Raw genomic sequence first — 18426 nt, 5'->3', positions numbered from 1 at the left:
GCTTTCCTATGCTATTCTTATGAGTTTGAGGTGAAGGATCAGCAGCAATAGAGTCAAGGGACTTAGATGAAGAGTCGAGTCCAAGGTCAGCATCAAGGCCTTCCACAACCTTGTCCTTCACTAGTGACTCAACTTGGTTCTCAGCAGGTTGCTCAGCAGCACCTGTGTTATTGGGCTCAGCAGCACCTATCTTGTCAGCTTGAGGCTGACCCTCACTATCACCCTGTTCTTCCTCCTGATCACAAGGAGTCTTCTCCAGATCAATTTCTTGACTTCGCACGAAGTGTGATTCCTTGGTAATCAAAAAGTCAAGTGGGTTAGCATCGATCGGCTTCAACCTAGAGGTTTTCTTCCTCTTCAAAGGCTGATCAGGGGTATCCTCACTTTCTTCCTCAGGCTCAGCTTGCCTTTTCTGTTTCTCAGTTGACTTAGGTTCCCCTTGAGCTTTCTTAGTAAGAGCAGCTTTCTTTGCACTAGATATTATCCTAAACTTCTTTGGAGCTGAGTTAATGTCTTTGGTTGAGGATTGGTCAGCTTTCCTCTTTTTATCCTGCCTAGTGCACTCAGTAGGTTCCTTTTCAACCACAACTTTCTTCCCTTTCTTGGTCAGCTCATCCTGTGCTCCTTCAACCATATTATCCCCTTCCATATCTTCCTCAGTGGGTTCTTCTTCAACCATAGACCCCTTTCCTTTCTTAGGTTTTATAGGTTGGTTGTAGGCTAAGCCGAACAGTACTGCTGAGGTGATTTCCGTACCCGAAATCTCAATTTCCTCTACTAAGCTGACCTGGTGATCCTGACGTATCTTTGTGATGAGAGAACCCATCTTGAGGGTCCCGGTACTGCATTGGAAAGCGCCAATGAGAAAGACGTGCATGTTGAGCGGCTTGTAGTTCAGCATGTGCCAGATAAAACACTGCTCAAAATTGGAAGCTGAGGAGGAGGCGTTGATCTTGGGGAACAGGAAGTTGGTCAGAATATAGTGGGCCATTTTCTGAGGCTGACCCATGCAAGTGCTCGCGATCTCTCCTTTGTGATTTTTTGGTTTACAGAACTCAACAGGGTAATCAATGCGCAGGTAGTCATTCGTGCACCTGAGTTCTGATCCTTCTGCCTTCAACTTTAGCAATTTTGCAAGATAGGACGGAGTGATGGTGATGTCCTTGTTTTTGACCTTAGTGACCAAATGGTCAACATCATCGTCGGCAACCCTTAGATTTGCGTAAAATTCTCTGACCAGTTGTGGGTAAGTGGTTTCAGGGAGAGAAAAGCGTTTGGTCCAGCCATTCTTGGAAATCCACTCACAAAAGGGTTTCTCAGCTTCTACGAACCCTTTGGAGAACCAGCGGGAACGGAAGACTTTAAGGTTTTTGACATTTTTGTAGACTGGGGAGAACGTTCTTTCCTTCAGTTTTTCATTCTTTTTCTCCTTCTTCTTTCTTGAAGGAGTTGCTTGGTCAGCTTGAGGGTTTTTACGAGGCATGCTGACCTTAGAAACAGATTGGTCATGCTGACCATGAGCTTGTTCTTGAGACTCTATGGAAGTCTCTTAATATTCCTGCTCAGCAAGAGACGAAGGGTTCAGATCGGAGCGATTGTCGTCGTATTCTTGGCCGGAATTGTTCTGGGAATCGCTAGACATGGTGTTCTTTAGAATTTGAGAAATGCAGAGGATTTTGGGAAATTAGAGAGAGAGAAATCGAATGCCAAAAATTTCAAGTGTAAAGAGAAGTTAGTGGGAAATCGTCCACTATTTATAGTCGTTTTGAGTTAATCTGATAGGTCGGAATGGCGGTTTGTCCTCGAGTTGATCAATCGACCGTTATCTCTGGCATTTATGACACGTTCGGCGCATGGTTCTCTAATTATTACGCTTACGTCATCCTAGGTGGCTACTTAAATACGCGTGCTAGCATTAATTGTGCAAATGGCTTTACTCAATATCTAGAATTCTAAACGTTTGAGGTTTTGAGTGCTCAGTTTTACGTAGAAGGGATTTTAGCGTGTTTAGTAACTCAGCACATAGTAATCACTCAATATATATGTCTACTTAGCATAAGGTGATTTTATATCATTCATATTACCTCAGCATACGATAGTTACTCATTACGCAATACTCACTCGGCATATTATAATCACTCAACATTCATTTAGTGTAGAAAACTTATTAAAGAGGATTAGACATACTGATAGCTTCCCTTAGTATGTTAAACTCTCACGAGCCAAGGGCTTCATGAAGATATCTGCAAGCTGTTCATCTGTTGGAACATAGGTCAGCTTGATCTCACCCTCGAGTACATGATCTCTGATGAAGTGATGCCTAATGCTGACATGTTTCATCCTGCTGTGTTGGATTGGATTTTTGGATAAGTCAATGGCACTCTTGTTGTCGCATTTGACTTCGATTGTTTTTGTTTGTACTCCATAATCCTCCAGCTGTTGCTTAATCCATAGGACTTGTGCCACACAGCTTCCAGCAGCAATGTACTCAGCTTCAGTGGTTGACAGAGCAACTGACGACTACTTCTTGCTGAACCAAGACACTAGACAGCTTCCAAGGAAGTGACATCCTCCTGAAGTGCTTTTACGCTCCAGCTTGTCTCGTCCATAGTCAGCGTCAGTGTATCCAATGAGTGTGAAGTCATTTGTGTTTGGATACCATAAACCTGCATTTACTGAGCTCTGCAAATATCTAAAAATTCTTTTCACAGCTATATAGTGAGATTCCTTAGGGTCAGCTTGATATCTCGCACAGTAACATAATGAGTACTGAATGTCTGGCCTACTAGCAGTTAGATAAAGTAGAGAGCCAATCATACCTCGATATAACTTGTTGTCTACTGACTTACCTTTCTCATCAGCACAAAGCACAGTGTCAGTACCCATTGGGGTAGATATGGGCTTACATTCTTCCATATCAAATTTCTTCAATATTTCTTTGGCATACTTGGTCTGACTAATGAAGATGCTATTCTTTCCCTGCTTAATTTGAAGTCCGAGGAAGAAGTTGAGTTCTCCTATCATTGACATCTCAAACTCAGTTTGCATCTGTTTGCTAAACTCCTTACACATAGATTCGTTAGTAGCACCAAAAATAATATCATCTACGTATATTTGTGCCAACAGGGTATCTTCACCCTTTTTCTTAATGAATAAGGTTGTGTTAGCTTAATCTCTGACATAGTTCCTGGTCAGCAGGAAACTAGTCAACCTTTCGTACCAAGCACGCGGTGCTTGTTTCAGGCCGTACAAGGCCTTTTTGAGTTTATAAACATGGTTTGGAAATTCTGGATCTTCAAACCCTGGAGGCTGACTAACATAAACCTCTTCGTTTATAACTCCATTAAGAAATGCACTTTTAACATCCATTTGGAACAACTTAAAGTTCATAAAGCTAGCATATGCACATAATATTCTTATTGCCTCTAATCTAGCTACGGGTGCAAAGGTCTCACCATAGTCAATACCTTCCTACTGACTGTAACCTTGAGCTACAAGTCTGGCTTTGTTCCTGACTACGTTTCCCTGTTCATCTAGCTTATTTCGGAATACCCACTTTGTTCCTATGGTCTTTTGATTCCTAGGTTTTGGCACTAAATCTCATACCTCATTTCTCTTGAATTGATCAAGCTCTTCATGCATCGCATTGATCCAGAATTCGTCATGCTCAGCTTCGGTGAAGTTCTTTGGTTCATGGACTGAGACAAACGCAACATTACTGAGATATCTCCTGAGTTGATTTCTGGTCATCAGGGTGTTCTCAGTAGCATCAAGAATGGACTTTTCTGAGTGTCCTCTTGGAATCTTGATCTCTTTGGGCAGTGTTGAGTTTTCAGGAGCAGGTGTTTCAACAATCTTTGCAGTTTTAGATTGGTCAGCAAAGGTAATTTCAGGTTCGTTTTTACCTTTGGTCAGCCCTTGTGGTAAAGACTCAGCGGCTCCATTTTGGTCAGCGGAAGCTGAGCATGGGTCATCTTCAGTAGGCTGACTTATCTTCCCTGCAGGGTCAGTTTCATCGAACTCAATATGTACAGACTCTTCTACGACCTGAGTTCGTTTATTGAATACCCTATATGCTTTGCTGTTTGTTGAGTACCCTAAGAAGATAGCTTCATCAGCTTTAAAATCAAATTTAGCAAGGTTGTCTTTCGTATTAAGAATAAAGCACTTACAACCAAAGGCACGAAAATATCCAATGTTGGGTTTCCGTCATTTCCAAAGGTCATAGGGGGTTTCTTAAGTATAGGTCTAAGTAAAGCCCTATTTAGTATATAGCACGCTGTGTTGACAGCTTCACCCCAGAAATACTTTGGAAGCCTATTCTCACTCAGCATTGTCCTAGCTATTTCGACTAAGGTTATGTTCTTCCTCTCAACTACCCCATTTTGTTGAGAAGTTCTAGGAGCAGAAAAATTGTGGTCAATGCCGCTGACTTCACAGAATTCATCAAACTGTTGGTTTTTGAATTCTCCGCCATTATCACTTCGGATGTGAGCTAGTTTTAGGTCTCTGTCATTTTCAAGTTTTCTAATCAGTGTTGAGAACATCTCAAAAGCTTCATCCTTGCTATTCAGCAAGATAACCCAAGTATACTACCACCCAAGGTCAGCGGCTGGACTGGTCCGAAAAGATCCAAGTGTAGTAATTCTAATGGACGCTTGGTTGAGACTACATTTTTACTTTGAAAAGACTTTTTGGTTTGTTTACCTTGCTGACAAGCATTGCATAATTGATCCTTCTCAAATCTAAGTTTGGGCAAACCCTCAACTAATTGCTTTCTTGCTAATTTGGCAAGGAGGTCCATGCTTACATGACCAAGTCTCCTATGCCATAGCCAGGAATTATCTTCCTTTGACACTAAGCATATATTTTTCAAAAACTTCTTTTCTAAACTCAGCATGAAGACATTGTCAACACGAGGGGCAGTTAAAATTAAATCATTTGTTTTTCCCTCGAGTATCCGACACTCAGTGGCATCAAATACAACCTTTCTACCGCTGTCACACAACTGAGCAACGTTCAATAGGTTATATTTAAGACCCCTAACTAGGGAGACTTACTCAATAGTAGGGTTTTCTCTGATAGTACCTGATTCCACTATCTTACCCTTTTTGTTGTCTCCGAAACTTACATTTCCTCCTCGTTTATGCACAAGTGTGATGAACTGAGTTTCATCACCAGTCATATGCCTCGAGCATGCGCTGTCAATATACCATAGCTTTGACTTCTCAGCACATCTCAGGCTCACCTGTAATTTAAACTAGTCATCTTTAGGTACCCAATTCTTTTTGGGTCCTCGTTGGTTAGCATGAACAGGTGAAGCATCATACTTTATTTTGTGATGGCATACATTTATCGTGTGGCCATGTTTACCACAATAGTCACAAAAAACTACCCTTTGAGGGTATTTCCACTTTTGGTCAGCACGATGGTGCTGAGCATACCAACACACATTTATGGTGTGTCCTCTTTTTCCACAACAGTCACACTGACTGTTCTGCTGAGTGTACTGTCTATGCTGACCAGTACCTTGATACTCAGCATTTGGATAGAACCTTTTCTTAGCCGATGTACTCAGCTGGTTCTGTATAGATGTGATGTCCTTTCTCAGCTTCTTAGAGTCTGATTGGACTTCAGAGACAAACCCGTGCATGATTTTCAAGTTTTCATCTTGCCTGGTATTGTCCTGGAGCAGGTGTCGGAGGTCACTTAATTTGACCTCTTCAATCTCATCACATTGCCTGCTGAGTGCTCGTATTTTCTTATTACACTTTTTTGGTTAGTGTATAGAGATCACTCAGGGCATTAACCATTTCATTTTTGAGCAAAAGAAGAGATGTTACCTCATTGGAGTGTTCCTTTTGGTCAAATCCATCTGAGAGGTCAACTTGCTCAGATCGGCAGTGGTCAGCAGATTCGTCAGCCATGAAACATATGTTTGCTGACTCAGTGGCATCAGCTTCTGATGAGGTTGACTCATCATTATCACTCCATGTTTCCACCATTGCTTTTCTGCTACCTTTCTTTTCTTTTTTTAGAGTGGGACAGCTTGATTTAATGTGCCCAGTTTGATGGCATTCAAAGCAAGTGACAGGCTTCGAGCTGTCCTTCTTGTATCTGCTGTCACTGGACTCAGCTTTGTATTTATCGCTTCTTTTGAATGGCCTTTTGTTGTTCTTGTCATTCTTTCTAAACAGCTTCTTCATCTTTCTGGTGAACATGGCCATCTCCTTATCATCTGATGAGTCAGCTTTCATGACAAGAGATTTTTGCTTCTTGTCCTCAGACTTTTCTTTAGCCTCAAAATTCTTCATGGAGATCTCGTGGGTCAGTAGAGATCCAATCAGCTCATCATATTTGTACGTGGTCAGGTCCTGAGCTTCTTCCACAACTGTCTTCTTAGCTTGCCAGCTCTTGGGGAGACTTCTTAAGATTTTCTTCACTTGTTCTTCTTCTGTGAAGTTCTTACCGAGTCTCTTAAGCTCATTTATGATATTGGTGAACCTTGAGTTCATCTCAGAGATGTCTTCATTTTCGTTCATCTCAAATAGCTTGTATAGTCTCATGTGTTGATTCACCTTGGACTCATTGACATTGCTTGTTCCTTCCTAGGTCACCTCCAGCTTCTTCCAGATTTCCTGTGCTGACTCACAACCTGAAATTTTATTGTACTCTGCAGCATCTAACGAACAGTGAAGCATATTGATAGCCGAAGCATTATTTTGTAATTTTTTAAGGTCATCCTCTGACCACTTAGACTCACTCTTGACAGATTTTACTCTGTCAACAATTTCATAGGGAACAAACGGGCCTTGGACTATGGCCAGCCATGCACTCATGTTTGTTGCCTGAATGAAGTTTTTCATCCTGTTCTTCCAAAATGTATAATTTGACCCGAAGAACAAGGGAGGCCGACTAATAGATAATCCTTCAGGGAGTATCTGTGTTGTTTGATTTCCTGGAAGGAAATGAGTGCTTTTCTCAGCCATTTGCAGGGATCAGCTCAAGATAGTTTTATCTTGAATAGTGAGCTACTGAGCTCTGATACCACTTGTTGGTCCCGTGTAATGTTATAGGGTTAGTTCCAAGGGGGGGGGGGGGTTAGGAACCAATGTAAATTTTTCGCTTAATTATGCTGACTAAATTTAATCCTTTAAATAACTTTACTCAGTTTCAGGTCAGCAAGGCTGAGCACGATGTAAGACAGCTTTAGTCAGAAGATGACTAGAACTGTTTCACTTATGAGTTGGGAAATAACACTTGGGTCAGTTTCCAACTCAGCACTCTAATTACTCAGCGTCGGCTTTTACAGATTATATACTGAGTAGTTTAAGCAAGCAACACACACACACACACACACATATATATATATATATATATATATATATATATATATATATATATATCAAGAGAAGGGTTAGAGATTACTCAACAGACTTATCCTAGTTCAGCCTCACCGCCTACGTCTAGTCCCCAGAATCCCTCCGGGCTTTTTCAATCCACTACTGAGCTCTTTAAAGGTAGAGCACAAACCGTTTACAAAGCAATTGAGTATGCAAGAGTACCATACTCTATTCGTCTACTCAATCCTACTAAGCGCTATAACCGAACACTCAGATTTTCTCTACCACTAAGTACTAAAACCGAGTACTCAGCTCCACTCTTCTAAGCTTTACAGTTGATACAGAATTGTTCTCTCTAAATGAAGAACACTTTAGATGAATACAAATTCACTCTAGACTTTTACACAATGATTGGAATTGGGTGTAAGAACTTGCCTTTTGTAATCAGACAGCTTCTCTTTTGGATCTTTTAACTTAGTGAAGATCTTGCTTGTCTTTTCTCTTTTTGTAATTCGGAAAAAGATCCAAGTGATGAACTTGTCCTTTTATAGCAAAATCTGAAGCTTCAATGATTTGAATTCGGACATATCCGTTGAATTCAAACGGTCTTCTTTCGTCATTGATAGGTCAGCGTTCAGAATTGCAGCCCAATCCTGTCGTCTGAATTTAGCAGGCATCAGGCTTGCCAGTTTTGTCTTCTTTCGTCAGGTTTCGTCTTCTAGCGCCAGGGTTGTCTTCTTGCCAAACTCCAGTTGATCCATGCATCTCGAAAAGGTCTCTTGGTGTAATTCCGAGGATTCTGAATTGGTGCAGACCTTTGTCGGACTTTGTCTTCTAGTCAACGGATCATTGGTGCTGTCATGACGAACACTCAGCTTGACTTGATTGACGTTGCCTTTAAGATCTCCTGTGACGGGGCTGAGTTACGTTCTACTCAGCTTCTTCGGTCGGCTTCGCCTTCAAGCGTTATTTTGAAGAAGACTTTTCTTTTATGATACTGAGTTACATTCTACTCAGCTTCTGCTGTGTGTCTTTGCTCATGCTGACTTTGTTCTGTCTTTCTTTTTGAACACTTAGTTCCTGTTCTCGTTCGTAAACTTTACTCAACATTGAACAATCACATTAGTACAATTAAACCAAAGCACTTAAATTTAATTGCCTTAATCATGGGATTAAACTTAAATAATTTTGTCAAATCAAAATCATGTGGAAAGGTGTTTCAACAAATATTATATCTAATTTTTTTTTTTGAATAAAAGTAGAGAAATGCCTTGTACCAGGTTCGGACATCCCAACTAGGTCGGCACCCCCAAGCCCCGGAAAAGACAAATCCCGAATCATTATATAAATAAAAAATAAAGAATTACAACCTAATGGGAGAGTTATCTAAAACGGAAATGAGCTATGTTACAAGAATCTTCAGAAATAAAAAGCTCCTATTTGGAGCTTTTCATAAACATCTGTTTGTAGTTATATGTTATTGACAAAATTATCCTTCTTATTTCCATAAAATATATTTATTTTTTAACATTATTTATATTTCTACAACATAATTATCGGAAGAACAAGGTTTTGTTGCGTTCAATAAATTTTTTATTTTTATATATATATATATTTTTATTAATTTGTGTAACATATTTTTTATTTTATAATAGGATAATATGCAAAAATACCCCTAACATTTATAGCTAGGAGCAATTTTACCCTTAACGTCTAAAATGGTGCAATTATACCCCTAATATTGGCAGTCCAAAGCAATTTTATCCATAACATTGACAAATAGGCTCCATTTGAGAAATAATTTGGTAAACTGTCTTTTTGGTCATGAATATTGTCATCCAAACTTCACATGTGCACCATTTTATCATCGTTAATAACAGATCACAAATATTAGACGCGGATTTTTTTTTAAGAAAATAAAAAAATATTATCTTTTGTACGAGTTGGATAAAAACAATTCAAATATTTCACCGAATTTATAAATATTAATTTTCAAATTTATTATCAAAACAAAAAAATATGAAATCTCTTTTTTAGAACTACTGATATGTTCAATTGGTGTAGAATAAAAAATAAAATATCTATATTTTATAATAATTTCTGAAATCGACCTAATTAACTTGCCAATGTTAGGGGTAAAATTACTTTTAGCTGTTAGTATTATGGGTAAAATTGCACCATTTAAGACATTAAGAGTAAAATTATTCTTAGTTGTAAATGTTATGAGAATTTTTTCACATTTTCCATTATATATTTCATCATTGATTAATTTAAAACATGTCCATTTTAAATCCGAACATCAACAGTTCAATATAATTTTACCAAACACTAGTAATTAAGCAGCTAATAACAAACAGCTAACAGCTTACTGCAACTGCAAACAACTAACATCAACCACAACAGCTATTAGCTAACAGCTGAACCAAACAGACCCTTAGTATGGGTAAAAAAAAATATGTACTCATATTTTATAATACAATAATGTTTTTTATTTTCATAAATATGTCTAAGTAGCATTTGTTTTTTCTTATACAGTCAAGCCCCATGAGTAGAGTTGGACGCAGATCTTGGAGAAACTGGATTGGATTGAATATCCGAGTAAAAAGATCCAGAATTGGACCGAATTATTGACTTTTTTCAAAGGTGGATCGAACTGGACTGTTGACTTTTTATCAAAGAACTGGACCGAACTGTACTGAAATTATCTAAAACTCGACCAATTACCAAATTGGATTGGATTTGACCGAACTGGATTGAAAGAACTGAAGATTTATCATATTAAATTTATATTTTATATGAAATTTTATTTTTTTCCTATTTAGTTAAGTTTTGTATTTCCTATTTTTATTTAAGGTATGTTGTATTTTCTATTCTTATTTAAGGTATGTTAGAATTATTGGGGTGATTTAAGGTAGGTTATATTTCCTATTCTTATTTAAGGTATGTTAGAATTATTATGACGATGATTTGTTAGGCCAACTGTACTTTCCTTGTCCCTTTTCCTTAAGAGAATTAGCCGGTACTAATTGATTATGCAGTTAATGAATTTTTTTTCTTCTTCTATATTCTTCTGTCTATTCTGTCTATTCTCATTTTTTTTCCATATTCTAAAATTCTAGTTCATGAGAATCCTAATTCACCAGAATCCTAGTTCTGATATCATCTCCTTAATTTTTTTCTATTTTAACTCGTTAGAAGGACAAAAATGCGAGACAATTTAATTATATTGTCCTCGAATATTTTTTTTTCAATCAACAGTAGAGACTAATATATTAATTGTCTTCCTTTTCCTATTCTGTTCCCATCCTCCACTTTCTTTCCTTTCTCTCTCCATCACGCCTCCATCTTTTCTTTAAATTTTTTTTTCTCTTTTTCCTTCATCTCCTGCGTCAAATCTCTGGCTATCACCTCCCTCTTGGTCCAAATCTGGCATTATTTCCTATTTCTTTATACGGACACACTTCTCTAAGATTCCCTTTCAAAAGTTCGTACTCTTTTTCCTGTAAATCGACTAAGAATTATTGGCAGAAGCAAAACCTAACTCCAACAACGATGAAGGGTGGTCCGGGAAGCAGTGGGGTTGTCTAATTATAGAGGTATTTGCTTCAGTTTTTCTTTCAATTGTTAGATTAAATTGAAGGCTCTGCCTGATTATTATTGTTTGAAATCTTTACTTCTTTTATTGTATTACTAACATTTAGGATTTTGAATTAATTTTGCTTAAGATTCAAGAGTATATAATTTGGGGGATTCTTACCTTTTTTTTTTCAAATCCTTTGCCTGCTGAGAAGTTACGGCTGCCTGATAATAGTTGTTGGAAGTTCAAAGTTAGGATTTATATATTCTGTTTTAGGGTAAGATTTTAAATGTTTTGATTGTAATGTCTATTTTTATTTGGTTGGTGTTTTATTATCCTTATCAGCTTGGGGATTATCATGCGAATTTTCAATTTCTTTTATTTTGCTTATGTTCCCTAATGCATGTCAATTACGATATAGGGTTAGATAGTTCTCTTGAATAGCAAGTAATTTAGAGTGAAGAAGGCATATTGAATTGATCATGTGATATAGTTAGGGCCTCTAATTAAATTGACGATATTTAGGGGTTTTGATTATAAGGTTCATTAAATTGATTGAATTAAATTAAATGTGATATTTTGAGGGTTTAATTGAATTTGTGGTATTTAGTTTAAGGATTTTAATGAAATTGAATTGATGATATTTAGGGGTTTTGACTTTAAGATTTAATGAATTGATTGAAATTATTAAATTGAATGTGATATTTTGAGGGTTCGATTGGATTTGTGGTATTTAGTTTAGAGATTTTAATGAAATTGATAATATGTTAAATTTTAGGGATTAAATTGAATTGGTAACATGCTAAATTTTAGCTTTAGGGGTTTAATTGAATTGACGATATTTAATTTAGGGAGTTTAATTGATGACATTTAATTTGAGTTGATGATATTTGTTCCCAATTAACTCTTAGTACGGGTAAAAAAATCTATATACTCATATTTTTCTTACACGGTCAAGTCCCCGAGATTTGGGTCTTAGCTCTGCCACTGGTTAATGGGCCGGTGCAAATATTAAATGTCATTACATTTGCATCAACCCCAAATAAAAAGCTGATACAAATGGCCATTTTTCCACTAGTTAAATTAACAGACAAAATTATAATGAAATGTTATGTTGTTTAACGAAGAGAAGAGTGAAGAGTCGTGTTTCAGGGAAGAGTGATATTGCTTACTATATGTTGTATTTCGAATATAACAAAATCAGAACATTCATGGCATCGTAAAATAACCTTTGGAATGTCTTTCTTATTTTAAAGGCTTAAAATGCATCATTTGCTCCCTAAACTTGTCCAAAAAACTTGATTGGCCCCCCGAACTTTCAAAGTGTTCCGATAGCCCCCTGAACTTGTATAAAATGTTTAGTTAGCCCCCTAAACTTGTGTAAAATGTAATCAATTGATCACTTGGTTGCAAAAAAGTAAGTTAAATACGGAAGATGTATCCCACGAGTCTTAAAAAAGTAAAACGACCAAAATCGGGGTATACAGTTCTAATATAAGAGAAGACAAGTTGTATAGTTAAGCAAGTAATAACTTCATTTTTAATTTATTTTTGAATTATGCAATAACATTCTAAGATGCGTGAAATACATCTTCTGCATTTAACTTACTTTTTTTGCGACCGAGTGATCAATTAATTACATTTTACGCAAGTTCAGGGAGCTAATTAAACATTTTATGCAAGTTTAGGGAGCTATTGGGACACTTTGAAAGTTCAGGGGGCCAGTCAAGCTTTTTGGACAAGTTCACGGGGCAAATGATGTATTAAGCCTATTTTAAAGTTGGATTATCTGTTATATTTTACTTCATGTTTGTTGCTCCGATTTCTTTTATTAATACAATCTTGTAATCATTTTTTCCAAGAATCATAGCCGAAACATTTCGTTATCTTGTTTTAGTCGTGTGGTTGGAGATAATTTTTCAAAGTCCAACCCATTTTAGTGTATTGGCTAAAAAATTAAAAGTGTCTAATTTGAGAAGAGTAGACATATTATTTAATTTTCTATAAGTTTAATGCTAATTTTTTGAAAATATAACTTTATTTATTTGTTTTTAGTTTTAATTTTGAACTCATGACCTCTTATATTAAAACATATATCTTAAACTAACTCCTATAATATTTTTGAAATAATACTATAAAGCATATATAAGGGGACTACAAGGGACAGAACAACCGTTACTCAAGGATAGAGTGAGTGATCGTAGGGACTCCACCCCTACCCACAAGTAGTATAAGAGACTTTCAAAGATCAAACATGAAGTTTTATGCATTTTGGCTTATCAAATGTTTCATTATAAAATGTTGCATAAATCAAATATTTCATTACAAAATGTTGCCTTATCAAATATTTCAAATCAAAATATTATATAAATCAAATATTTCATTACAAAATGTTGCATAAATCAAATACTTCTGCAGTCAATATTACATAAACCAAAAGGTCATCCTTTGCTCTAATTAATGGAACAAAAGAAATCATCTTATGGTTTATCCATATAATCTACAGAAACCAAACTCTCAGTATATAGAAAAGAATCGGAAGAGATTTCAGAATAAACATTCTTAATCTTTTTGATACTTTTATCAATCATATCACACGAAGACACATGTTTATTATAGAATGAATAATTCAGTCCAAGTAAACTCATCTTGATCATTCTTCCTCCTAACGTATAACTCGACTTTGTCTGCCTCCGAAGACCAATAGCCGAAATAAAGACAACCTTTGTAAACCTACAAGTATTCCACATGATTATATATATATGATGTTAATGTAGGAAAAAAGATAATTGAATATGCAAATCATGTTATTGTGACTATCCTACCTGCAAACAGGTTATATGACCCGGAGCTTCATAAACATGTTTTGATACTGTGGAGAATGTCTCCTTCTCCAAATCGAAAGTAACAAGTAGGTAGGCTAGCTTATGATTGCATAAGAAATGCAAAGCACCATTTGCGAAGCAATTTGCAATTTGCTTATCTCGAATAAGTTGATAATTAAAGTACGGAAAATCCTGCATTTTCCTCCAAGAATTGGATTTTAATCCAAAAATCAAAACCATGAATCGATTTGTTACATCCATTTCTTTGATTAATACAATTTTGTAATCATCTGCCAAAGAATCATAGCCGAAACCAAATTTGGTTACCTTGAATGCACCACTAGGGGTTCTAAAAAGGCAAGCCGAAAGTATCTTGCATATTAGCATCGATTAATCATATATGGGATAACGATACAAATTTAGGGCTAAATTAAAAGCTATGAAACTACTGTAAATTTAAAATCCATTACCTAAATTGCCTCATGAATGGATTCCAAAGGGCAAGCCTAGGTAAATTGAGGAGAACCAAATCATTGCACTGAGCTTCGAATATCATGTAGAGGGCGTCAATGTCGAAAATTTGTTGAGAGGAAACACTTGTATGGAGCCATCATTGAGGTCTAAAACATGAATTTTATGGTTATTCGTATGAGACTGATTTTGATTGATGAAAGGGAAGACTTCATTAGATCCACTGTAGATGTCTGAAACTTCAATTTTGGGTTTACCAGAAGTACTGTCCATTGTCGGTGATTGGTGATCTCATCAAATCAGTCTCTCTTGTGAGTTCTATTTTTCGATGTTACTTTGATATGAGAGTTGATCAAGCATTGGCTACTGATCATGGAATTGAATCTTTACAACAACCTCGAAAACGGAGAAGAGATTTCGCAGGCGATTTCACCAGAATTTATGTGATTAAATCTTTCGCCACATGTTCACATTTCATGGTGGCTATTGGCTGATCAATTTTCGGGTAGGTCATGGTCCATGGATGCTTCCCTTTAATACATACTTAAAAGTGTTGATGACCTACCCGAAAATTGATCAGCTAACAGCTGCCATGAAATCGGAACATGTGCCGAAAGATGTAATAATAGAAATTCTAGTGCGATTGCCTGTGAAATCTCTTCTCCGTTTCCGATGTTGTTGTGAAGAAGTCAATTCCATCATCGGTAGCCAGTACTTGATCAACTCTCATATCAAAGTAACATCGGAAAATAGAACTCACATGAGACTGATTTGCCGAGATCACCAGTCACCGGCAGCGATGAACCTAAAATTGAAGTTTTAGACATCTGCGGTGGCTCCGATCAAGTGTTCCATTTCATCAATCAAAATCATTCACAGACGAATAACCACAAAATTCATATTTTAGACCTCAATGATGGCTCCAGACAAGTGTTCCTTCTCATCAAATTTCCATCATTAACGCCCTATACCATCATATTCAAAGCTCAGTGCAATGGTTTGGTTCTCCTCCATTTACCTAGGCTTGCCTTTTGGAATCCATCCATGAGGCAATTTAGGTACAACACTCCATTTCTGATACAATAATAGAATACATAATGGATTTTAAAGTTACAATAGTTTCATAGCTTTAATTTAGCCCTAAATTTGTATCGTTATCCTATATATGATTATAAAATATATAAATAATCGATGCTAAAATGCAGGATACTTTCGGCTTGCCTTTTTAGAGCCTCTAGTGGTGCATTTAAGGTAACCAAATTTGGTTTCGGCTATGATTACAAGATTGTATTAATCAGAGAAATGGAAATAACTAATCGATTCATGGTTTCGATTTTTGGATTAAAATCCAATTTTTGGAGGAAAATTCAGGATTTTTCGTACTTTAAATATCAACTTACTCAAGATAAGCAAATTGGAAATTTCTTCACAGATGGTGCTTTGCATTTCTTATGCCATCGTAACCGATCCTACATACTTGTGGCTTTCGATTTGGAGAAGGAGACATTCTCCATAATATCAAAGCATGTTTATGAAACTCCGGGTCGTATAACCTATTTGCAGGTAGGACAGTCATAATAACACGATTTACATATTCAATTATCTTTTTTCCTGTATTAACATCATATATATAATCATGGGAATACTTGCAGGTTTACGAAGGTTGTCTTTATTTTGGCTATTGGTCTTCGGAGGTAGACAAATCGAGTTATACGTTAGAAGGAAGAAGGATCGAGATGAGTTTACTTGGACTAAATTATTCTCTATTGCACAACAACCATTATGTTGAGTTTTGAATGTGGGAAAGTTTTGGATGTTTCAAGAGATGGAGATAAGATTTTGGTATTCTATAATAAACATGTGTATTCATGTGATATGATAGACAACAGTAGCAAAGAGATTAAGAATGTTTATTCTGAAATCTCTTTCGATTCTTTTCTATATATTGAGAGTTTGGTTTCTGTAGATTATATGGATAAACCATAAGATGATTTCTTTTGTTCCATTAATTAGAGCAAAGGATGATCTTTTGGTTTATGTAATATTGACTGAAGAAATATTTGAATTATGCAATATTTTGATATGTGCAACATATTGTAATGAAATATTTGATTTATGCAACATTTTGATTTGAAACATTTGATTAGCCAACATTTTGTAATGAAATATTTGATTTGTGCAACATTTTGTAATGAATCAGTGTTTTTTTTTTCAGACGCAATTCTTAATTAGAAGCAATGTCGAGTAAAATTCTGCGACTGAGACAGATTAAATTTGTTGACATATAGAGAATAATTTATTCCAAAAGAGGTTACCTCCATCATTCTTCTTTTAGCATACAAATCAAACTGGTGCGACGAACAATAAAGGCCAACACAAAGACACCCTTCAATTACCTTTAAATTATACCAATACGCTCGAGTTTAGCCAAAATCAGGAACATATACTCTAGAGAATGTCTCTTTCCCCAAATCAAGGGCAAATATTGCATGATCAACACATCTGAAATGGAAAGCACCATCCACAAAGTAAATTCTAAAATCATCAATACTTTGATGCTCGACGAAATTACTGGGCCATTCAATCCTTCTCCAATAACCTGATCTCAATCCCAAAATCCAAATCTCAACTTTCTTCGGGCGACTGTTGTAATCCCCATTAACAACATACTTCTCTTTGATTACCATAACCTTATAATCATCTTTGGAAAAGTCATAACCAAAATCGAAACATTTAATCCAGATCGGCCCTCCTTCCTCCTTAGGTAAAACATGAAGTTTCCTGCATTTTCGGGTAAATGGATTCCACATTGAGCTTTTTATAGAAGTACCTTTTAAGCATCTTTTCGTTTCTATCATTGTGTCTATGAGATTCTGCTTTTGAGACACGTTATGCTATGTTGTGTTTGGTTGCTCACAAGATACTTGTGGAATTTTGAGGCTCAATTTTAGACCTTAATGATAAACATAATTTTGGGATTCAATGATATTAAGTATTTATATTAATAACTGCATTTTCAATTATATCTGCAGGATGTTGGAAGCAAAGAGGAAACAACCATTACCATTGGCATTACTCGTGCAAAGGGTCATACAAATGGTGTGTTTTTTTTATAAGGAAATTGGTAATCCTTTAGTAGGGATGGCAATGGGTAAGATATCCGCGGGTAGTGTCAATCCCAAACCCTTACCCGTTTATTTTTTAATTACCCGCACCCTTCCCATTACCATAATGGGTATATGTTTTGCATCCCATACCCGTCCCATTTAATTCACGGGTACGCGCGGGTACCCTTACCCGTTAAGAATAATGCTTAGTGCATATTCCCTAGAAGCCGATAGATACATAACAATAAAGATGGAAAGAACGAGCAAGCCTATGTTTAGAAGAAGGTATTAAGTTTTAGAGTTTTCTTGGTTTTAGAATCTCTCATGAAACAACAGTTTAATTAAGTTTCCAAAAGCAAATACAAAAAAAAAATCAAAGGATAGAAAGGTTACCACTAAGTTAACTAGAAATTTCAACAATACAATGACCGGCCAAAAGCTTCTTCCACCGTTGCTTCGTCATCGTTGGCCAAAAGCTTCCTCGACTCTACTTTTCTTCTTTCTGAACTCCTAAAAACGTTTCCCAGATATCTGCTTTTCTTCTTCCCAAACTCCTAAGGCTTCTAAAAAAATCTAGAGGAAATCGGCCACGAGCAGTCGCCAGAGGAGATCGACCACCAGTAGCCGTCGGATTGAAGGGAAAGATGAGTACGACTTTGAAAAAAATGAAAACGACTTGGAGAAAGAGATGAGAAAAGGGGATTTAGGTCTGTAAGGAAGGACCTTTGAGAAAGAGAGGAATTAGGGATTAGATCGATTTAAGTTTTCTTTTATTTATTTATTGCTTTTTTTTTTACTTTTTCCACAGAAAAGTTCCGCTTTATTTTAAGTTAAAGTGGGCAGTAATATTGACGCGCACTTTTTTTTACAATAGGGAACAACATTAGCGACCCATTTTGGTCTGGTCGCTAAAAACGGTAGCTAACTAGTTATTTTCTTGTGTATTAAATAAATAAAACAAAAAAAAAACATTACAAATTTAACAAAGTATAAATTTAATAAATCATCCATCTAAAAATCGAACAAATTGAAACTTAATCAATAAAAATAAAGTAGTTTAGTGGTATCATTTAATGGTCGAAGAACAAAAGGTTGGTGTTCAA

The sequence above is a fragment of the Euphorbia lathyris genome, chromosome 10 (genome assembly GCF_963576675.1).
Source record: "Euphorbia lathyris chromosome 10, ddEupLath1.1, whole genome shotgun sequence".
In the NCBI taxonomy this organism is placed as follows: domain Eukaryota; kingdom Viridiplantae; phylum Streptophyta; class Magnoliopsida; order Malpighiales; family Euphorbiaceae; genus Euphorbia; species Euphorbia lathyris.
This window is presented reverse-complemented; position numbering follows the sequence as displayed.